Source organism: Ambystoma mexicanum, chromosome 2q (assembly GCF_040938575.1).
Source record: "Ambystoma mexicanum isolate Mex_15411 chromosome 2q, UKY_AmexF1_1, whole genome shotgun sequence".
In the NCBI taxonomy this organism is placed as follows: domain Eukaryota; kingdom Metazoa; phylum Chordata; class Amphibia; order Caudata; family Ambystomatidae; genus Ambystoma; species Ambystoma mexicanum.
In genome coordinates, this window is record NC_090924.1 from 1439754688 (window position 1) to 1439762644 (window position 7957).

A 7957-nucleotide genomic window follows, 5' to 3' on the forward strand; every position below is an offset into this window, starting at 1 on the left:
TCAGAAATGTGAAGCTTGGCATTTCCTTTGCATGTGTGGTAAAGAAATGAAATTGCCCCTTTGTTCCCATTATGCTCCGACCAAAACCATCAAGCCCCGCGTGTTCTGTTTAGGTGTGGCAAAACAAATTTTCCAATTGCTTTTCTTTCCCTCATATTGCATCTGATTTTCCCAGTGTGTTCCCACTCTCTGCCACTGGCCTTCAATTCAGAGGGGTCAAGCCTAATTGATGTTTGGAGGGTGGGGGTTGCTGGGAGAAAAAGTATTATAACCAAATCAGCAATCACTGTGTGTCTTGAATTGTTCTTTTTCTGTATTGATGGGTGATTTGAAAATAAAAGCTGCAGTATAGCTCAGCGTTATCTCTTTGTTGGTGCCATTACGGAAGTCATTTTTGTTCTTGTGTTGCCACAGAATTGCTGGCTGATGTTGGTTTGTTTTTAAAATTTGGATTAAATAAAATAAATATATCTTGTTACTACACAACGGCCTGGTTCCTTGTCCATTGTGGCACCGGGTCTTTGTTGGGGTTGGGTGCGACACTGGTTGGAGGCCTTACTAAATAGAACCCGAATCAAAATCAGAGTGATTTGTTGTGCGCCACATTCATTGGGGGGAAAGGAACTCCCCCACCTCCTGAGTTGGGTGTGACAGCGTAATAAACTGCGACATTAGTCCCCCAAGGGCATTCACCTACAGCACTTTGAGGCCATACCAATGGGAAAAGGTGCTATACAAATGAAACATTACATTACATTACCTTGCAGAGCTTCTGAAAACTTCATAGGGCAAGACTGAGTGTATTATACGCAAGTGTTGTTTAACCTAAATCTGAAGATTTAGCAACATTTCATGAATCAGCACATATGCTGCAATATAAGTTATGTTATCAGTAAAATATAGTTGCACTGTTTTTATCACACTTCATACAGTCAAGTGTGAAATACATCTACACACACACAAACACACTTCAATATTGTTACAATACTGTTTTGGAAAACATGTAAACAATACAATTAGACATTGAAAGCATTGGACAGTAACAGATTGTGTATGAAACGGTTCTTTAAATTTAGTATTATAGAATAGGATTCGACTTAAAACAGAAAAAGGAGTAACTTTGACGCACTTGACAGTGCACAAAGGAGGTGAGTTTTAAGGAAATTGACGGACTAGGTGTTGCATTAAAGTGGTAGCTTAGTAGTTAAGGAAATAGGCACGAGTCTGGGAACTCTTCATATCCAGTCGCCAAGATGTTTTTTCATATCCTTTTTAAAAAAGATACATCGGAGGTTGTATTTTCTTGTAAGACATTCTTTGACATGTAGGGGAATACGCATCAGAATTTCTTTTCTCAATTATATTTTTGGCATGGCATGGGACACCTGCCAGTGGCACTTGTAGGACTGAAATGCACTGGCACGTTTCATATGCCATATTCGGCTCCTATCCCTGAGAAGCGGTGTGCCTTACCAAATAAAAGAGCCTGTGGGAAAACTGTACATTATTGTCTGCTGCAGCACCAAGAAACGTCTGCCCTTCACAAATGAATCCAGATATCAGAGTTAGCGAGGAGAGATTTACTTCATTGTCGGCTGCAGCGCCTAGAAGCAGGTGTGCTTTTCAAATGAATAACAGAATGCACATGTGGCATCACCACAGCGAGCAGCGATGTACATTGGCGCTTCACAAATGAATACACATTTCAGTGCCACCGGGAAGACATATGCATTACTATTGTCTGCTACAGCGCCAAGAAGCGCATGCACTTTACCAACTGACAAACATATTACTCCCAGTCCCAGCGAGTCTGAGCGAGTAGAGATACTTGTCTTCTACGGTACCAAGAAGCGGTTTCGTTTCACAAATGAATACACATTTTAGAGCTAGAGAGAAGAGATGTCAATTGATGCTTGCTGCAGCGCCAAGAAACGCGTGCGCATTAACCATTAAAAAAAATCACTGCCAGCGGCCAGCGATGTACATGCAGCCTTGTTTCCTTTCTGGAGAGGAGCGCCTGCTACCTTTTTTGAAATATTTGCAAGGAACTTGGGGTTGTTCACCCTAAGTTACCTGGGTGCAACCAGACATGGACTCCCTGCTCACTGTGCTCAGAGAGGCACAGCTTCACCTCACCGATAAGGCCCAACACGGCTTAACGTGTATGGGGTTGCTCTTGGTACTCTTGGTCAGAGAGGAATTGCCATAGCATTTCGGTGCTGGACTGCCCACGTGGGCGGGACAAAGACTGATATGCAAATGGATATTTCCCATCTGTGAAAGGTACAGTGAGCAAAAAGTGTGTGCTACAAACTCTCATCTCAGAGCAGGTTATCATGCCATGTTCTTTCTGCAGAGGAGCGCCTGCTACCTTTTTTGAAAGCCTTGTTTCTTGGCCCGGGGTGCAGAGCTAAATAGCTCAGGAGGTGGGCGCATTAAGGGGCCCACACAGTAAGTTGCCGGACAACAGATTAAGCAGCCTGCTGTGCCGGTGGGTTCTCCTCTGCGATATGCGGCTGGCTGATCTCTGTTGACTTGCAGATGACTGCGATGCGTTCGGAATATGCAAGCAAAGGAATGCATATTCCAATCGCAGCGTGTGAGTTAGTCTGGAGTCACACAACCTGCGCCCCTCATTTTTTGTGTTGACAGCCTTTCATGTCGGGCAATTTATATGTGATGGCTCATTTAACAAGCCACTGTTTTTATACATTATGTGCAAAACATTATAATGTTAAGAACTGAACATGGGTCATTTTTATTCACCAGGCCAGCGCAAGTATCAGTTAGCTGATCAAACCTATGCAAAAGAGAATTAACGTGCCACACAGAAAAGTTTAAAACAATTTTCTTTATTTTCGTGTCTCTCTATTTGACACACCAAAACATTTTTGTTTTGTATATTTCTTTTTAGGTACGTACATATGGCGCATGCCTGGGAAGGTGAACTCTAGTTTTCTTGCTTACGTATTCTAGTGGCTACTTTGGGACATGGACTAAATGCATCAAAGGTCTTTCAATTGTCTAAACAAGTCAGCCAATGCCCAGCACGCACACCAGATGGCAACTCAATGTCACTTGGCACCTTGATTAAGAAAGTGGAGTTCATTGTGTGTCACCATGCAGACAGTAGTCCATTGCAAATCAATGCAGTGATGTGTGCAGCAATGATTTGTGCGCTGCACAAGTCACCACTCTGTAGAGGAGGTCCCAAATGAGGTGACGACCCGAGAATGACACAAAGAGACGAAACTCCATGAATAAGGATATCGTGAGCCTAGAAGAAAACGTTGATGAAATACAAAGAAGCTTAAGCTGTAAGCAGGATGAAGATATTCAACCAGCTAACGCCTGTACAAATGCTTGAAACCGCAAGAAAGCTAAGAAAACAGTACGGCTTGCTATGCTAAGTAGAAGAATAGAGCGGCAAGCGCCATTAGAAGCACAGTATTACAAGTGTGAGTCCACTTTGCACGAAAAGCAGAACCAACTCAGGTTACTAGAGGCCAAACAAGACAAGATTCATATCTCAGCTAAACAAGAAGAGACGGCTGAATCAAAACTCAGCAGATGCAACTTGTGGCAGGAGAGCCAAGGTCAGACTAATAGAAGGAACGAACAGTAGCTACACGTAATTGAAACTTAAGAACAGAATATCCTGTCTTTGAAAGGTCGAGATAAGGAGGTGTAGGCAGGTGGCGAGCTGAAGAAGAATTAAATGCACAAATATAGAGAAACTCGACAAATTCACGGGGTGGGTAGCACGTGATCAGCCGAGCGAGAAGGAGCACGGGTTCACACCTACGCTTGGCATCCATCCAGACAGAGATATCAGAACTTTTCCAGACAGAAGATGCAGTTTCGAGGCCAACAACAGTAAAATAATTGACACATAGTTTCTGAAGCAATGATTGGTTGTAACCTTAATTGGAGGAAGGCCGGGAAGCTGGGGGTCACCCTGCACCTGGCTGACCGTTCTGCGTGCTGCTAAGCAAAGTGGAAATTTATGCATGGGGTTGATGCCAACCCAATCACAATGGACCAAATAATCTAGGGTCCTATAGTTAGTAGAACCAATGGGACGTCGTACTTTTAGTGACGTCTACAGTAGTCATGTTTGAAGGGAGGGCTTACACGCCGACCTGATAGTGTTTACCCAATCCCCTCACTCCGTTACCATATACAGATATAATACCTATATTAAGGTTACCTTTTCCGAACCAATAGAAATGCTTATCAACTTTTGAATGTTACACGTCAATTATGATGAGTTTTGAGTATAAATGTTACTGTTTGTATGAAGTTTGTTGGAGTTGAAGCGAGATGGACTATCGCATCACTGCTGATTGGCATGACTCCCCGTTTTTTGTACTGGTCATTAAACGGACTCCCTTTGCCAAACCATTGAGTTGTCGTTATTGATTGGTGTTGGAGTAATACATCTGCACCCCCATCCATCTCAAAGGTGCAGCTATCTCGTCTTAGAGTACTTCGGAGCAAACCTCGCCTCTATGGGGCGGCCGGGGGTCTCCCCAGTACTACTCTATTGGTTAATGGTGTCTGTGTGGTTCTCCCTTATGTAACAGCACTTATACCTGGTTTTGTCTAATGTGCCCAATGTCCATACAAGAGCACACTGGACTGTTTTGTGTATGTGACTGACGAGCATGCCATACTGTGCCCACACTTAAACACATAATACACTCTAAGAGGTTGCCTCTAATTGTAAATCCACTAGGCCAAATGCCCTTTCTACACTGCCACACCATGATTTTCACTAGCTTCAGGCCAGCACTAATAAGAATGCTAGCTCTGTTAGATAAAGCACGGGCCTGCTCTTTATTGGCGAAATAACCCCTGAGGCCTGTGAAATGGTGAGGAGGGAGTGGCTGAGGAACTGTGGGATCTATACCATGCATCAGAAGCCAGTTTTGTTTAAAATGCTTTATCAGCTTATATTACTGGTCAGGCAAAAGTTTGAAAGAGGTACAATCCTTTCTATGTAGCCTTTCTGTGCATTGTTTATTGGGTCTCTCTTGTGCTGTATCCTGCCCTGTCTGTAGATATAATTCCCTATAGATGTTTCTGTATTGGGGTTGGGCATGCCCACAGTGAGACCCAGCCCTTCCTGAACTAAAATTCTTCTGAAACAAGAAGCAAAAGAGCCCTTATACCCAATTACAGTGGCTGATGTTGCAGCCATGTTATACTCGCATAAAAAAACATAAACTGTCCAAATGAGCAGGCATGGTTCATTGTTACAAACATTTTAATGCTAGGGTGAGAATTGTGAACCGTGATGTGAGCACCAAGCCATGCATCTGTTATGCATTTAGAGATTCACACATACAATCCTTTTATCACAGAGTTGTTTATCAAATATAGAGATCTCTGATTCAGTCCTGAAATGCTCTGTCATTTAATGCAAAGCATACAGGAATCCTCATTGGTGCTATTTGTCCCTTTTCCCACTCTCAGAGAGGTATTTTGAAAGAGTACAACGTGAGTGTACCAGACTGTCCATCTTGGAATGATAACTTTCTATCAGAAAATAATTCATATGGTTAGTCTAGTATTGCCCCTTGCGTAATACAAGTGAGGTCGTACGGACAGAACACCTGCAACACAGGGCCAGGTCAGTGGGCCCTCAGACCCCGGTAGGTTGTTCACAGTGCAGCGTGCCCATACAGACAGTTTGAAACTGCATTCCGGCAAGGCCTTCCCTAAGCAGGTGACAGAAAAACCATTTACTTGGGCAGAAACATTAGAATTCTTCTGTAAAGTACTTGCATTACAATGTCAAGAAACCAGCTTGATTTATATAGCAATTATTTATTCATATTGAGGAGGGGTTTTGTCGCATGACAAGAGGTGTAGTTTGGGAGTGACGTGTGTCAGTCTTTGGGGGTACCAGGGAGGGGGGCATTCTGATGTTTCACCTTGGGCACTAAGTTGGCTAGAAACTGCCCTGTGTATATTATTGCCTGGTTCTGCTATTCTGCAGGAAGATCGGTACATTTTGCAGCCTTGCAGCTCATAGTGCCTTTGGGAGCATGGTGGCCCGTGGATGAGTTCCCAGCAGGCAGGGTGCCATGCATGCCCTACCGCCCCCCCCCCCCCATTCCCTTACCTTGTAGGCGCCGGCCGCCTCCTTCACGGGGTACACGGCGTGGCCCCTGTGCTGGCTGGACTCCCTGCAGACCAGGCAGATGAGGGCCCGGTCCTGCTCGCAGAAGAGCTTCAGCCTCTCCTCGTGCTCCCCCGCACATGCTGCCCGCACATGCTGCCCTCTCTGCGGGCTGCAGCGAGAGCTGCCTGGCTATCTCCACCATGCTCTGCAGCTGCCGGTTAGGCCTGAGCTCGGTCTGGGGGCAGGGCTTCCTGCACTGAGGGCACTGGGGCTCTGGGCAGCCCCCCGAGCGGCCCTGGGCGCACACGCGGATGCAGGCGCGGCAGAAGTTGTGCCCGCACGCCGTGATCACCGGCTCCGTGTAATACTCCAGGCAGATGGGGCAGGTGGCCTCTTCCTGCAGACTGCGCAGGGCATCCGCTGCAGCCATGGCTCCCTAAGTTTCGATTCCCAGCAGAAACCAACCGGGAAGTGCAACTGGGCGTCTCTGCTCTCGGCTGACTGTGAGAACAGATAACACGAACACGTGAGACTTGCTTAACATACTCGGGCTTTTATATCAGCTGCGTGCATTGCACGTAGTCCCAACATCTTCACCCGTGCTCGGCCCACATCCAGAGGTGGAAATGGGTGGGAACGACATAAGCTGCACACGTTACTTTTCTTGGAGATCCACCCTCGGTAACTTTGGAAATGCAGTGCAGAACTTTATTCAAACAAGGAGTGACTCTCCTGTGATGAACTCACTGATATGTGTTTAGTACATATCAAGTTATCTATTCATATTAATTTAGGTGATCTGATCCCCACTGTTTCTTCCCTTGATTGCTTGTAGATCTGTAGTAGCAGGCTCCCCTTGAATTGCTTGTAGATCTGTAGTAGCAGGCTCCCCTTGAGGAATGGCCTGGCTTTTAGACACAGCCAGCAAACTCAGATTCAACATCTTTATTCCTTTCCACTCCAACACGTACTAAACTTGCCCTTCTCTTTCATCGTCCCTCCCCTCCCCGCCTACCGCCCCGCCCGTGCCCCGGAACATAACTGTCAACATGACATCCCCCCCATATTAAACAGTTACCCAACAGGGGCCCCACCCGAACTTAACATGAGGTCAATCAGCCCATTTCTTCAATGAAGCATCGAGACTTGTCCCTTGCTCTTTGTGGTCTCGAGTTCGAGGCTTGTTCCTTGCTCTTTGTGGTCTCGAGTTCGAGGCTTGTCCCTTGCTCTTTGTGGTCTCGAGTTCGAGGCTTGTTCCTTGCTCTTTGTGGTCTCGAGTTCGAGGCTTGTCCCTTGCTCTTTGTGGTCTCGAGTTCGAGGCTTGTCCCTTGCTCTTTGTGGTCTCGAGTTCGAGGCTTGTCCCTTGCTCTTTGTGGTCTCGAGTTCGAGGCTTGTCCCTTGCTCTTTGTGGTCTCGAGTTCGAGGCTTGTCCCTTGCTCTTTGTGGTCTCGAGTTCGAGGCTTGTCCCTTGCTCTTTGTGGTCTCGAGTTCGAGGCTTGTCCCTTGCTCTTTGTGGTCTCGAGTTCGAGGCTTGTCCCTTGCTCTTTGTGGTCTCGAGTTCGAGGCTTGTCCCTTGCTCTTTGTGGTCTCGAGTTCGAGGCTTGTCCCTTGCTCTTTGTGGTCTCGAGTTCGGGGCTTGTCCCTTGCTCTTTGTGGTCTCGAGTTCGAGGCTTGTCCCTTGCTCTTTGTGGTCTCGAGTTCGAGGCTTGTCCCTTGCTCTTTGTGGTCTCGAGTTCGAGGCTTGTTCCTTGCTCTTTGTGGTCTCGAGTTCGAGGCTTGTCCCTTGCTCTTTGTGGTCTCGAGTTCGAGGCTTGTCCCTTGCTCTTT

General features: G+C 46.3%; 1 protein-coding gene across 1 annotated transcript in view; it reads right to left on the reverse strand.

Annotated features, from left to right (window-relative positions):
* Positions 1–6588, reverse strand: part of LOC138570244 (E3 ubiquitin-protein ligase TRIM15-like) — a 541749-nt gene extending 535161 nt beyond the window's left edge. The window contains exon 1 of the mRNA XM_069648994.1: positions 6131–6588. The gene's annotated coding sequence lies outside the window, so the exon portion shown is untranslated. The remainder of the gene's footprint in view (positions 1–6130) is intronic.
* Between the last annotated feature and the right edge of the window lie 1369 nt (positions 6589–7957).